Consider the following 488-nt stretch of genomic DNA (forward strand, 5'->3'; position numbering starts at 1 on the left):
TGGCTTGGTGTCAAGTGTTTAAAGCCATGCCGGGTCTCTTAACGCGAGCCGTCGCGTTGCGAGCACCCGAGATTTTGAGATCTCAATAATGGTTGAACCGATTAAGTTCTAATTAGGCTTAATCGATAGCTTGGGTTCGATTTGTATAATGACAGTGTCTTTATTTTTTCTGTACGTGCCCTACGAGCGGAGATATTTCAATGCAAAGTCCGAAATGTGGGAATTTAAGATTAAGAAACGTCCTTATCATCATTGTTGTCGTCGTCGCCCAGTTGCGGGGTGGGGGAAATGTCCTTTTACAATTTCGGACGCAAAAGGCGCTAGAACGCTAAATTTTTAACCTTGCAGCCTCGTACGTTTCAATTGATGTATATATCAAAATGATCGATTGATGTGTGTGATGATACAACAGATAAAACAGATTAGTGTGCGTTTAATGATTTTTTTATTACGATTGGTTTCTGCACTTAAATCTAGAAAATCTAAAT

General features: G+C 39.8%; 1 protein-coding gene across 1 annotated transcript in view; it reads right to left on the minus strand.

The window, feature by feature from the left end:
• Nucleotides 1-488, minus strand: part of LOC105447830 — a 21133-nt gene that overhangs the window by 5580 nt on the left and 15065 nt on the right. The gene's annotated exons all lie outside the window — the stretch shown is intronic.

This window comes from Wasmannia auropunctata, unplaced genomic scaffold, assembly GCF_000956235.1.
Source record: "Wasmannia auropunctata unplaced genomic scaffold, wasmannia.A_1.0 LD336090.1, whole genome shotgun sequence".
NCBI classification, from domain to species: Eukaryota; Metazoa; Arthropoda; class Insecta; order Hymenoptera; family Formicidae; genus Wasmannia; species Wasmannia auropunctata.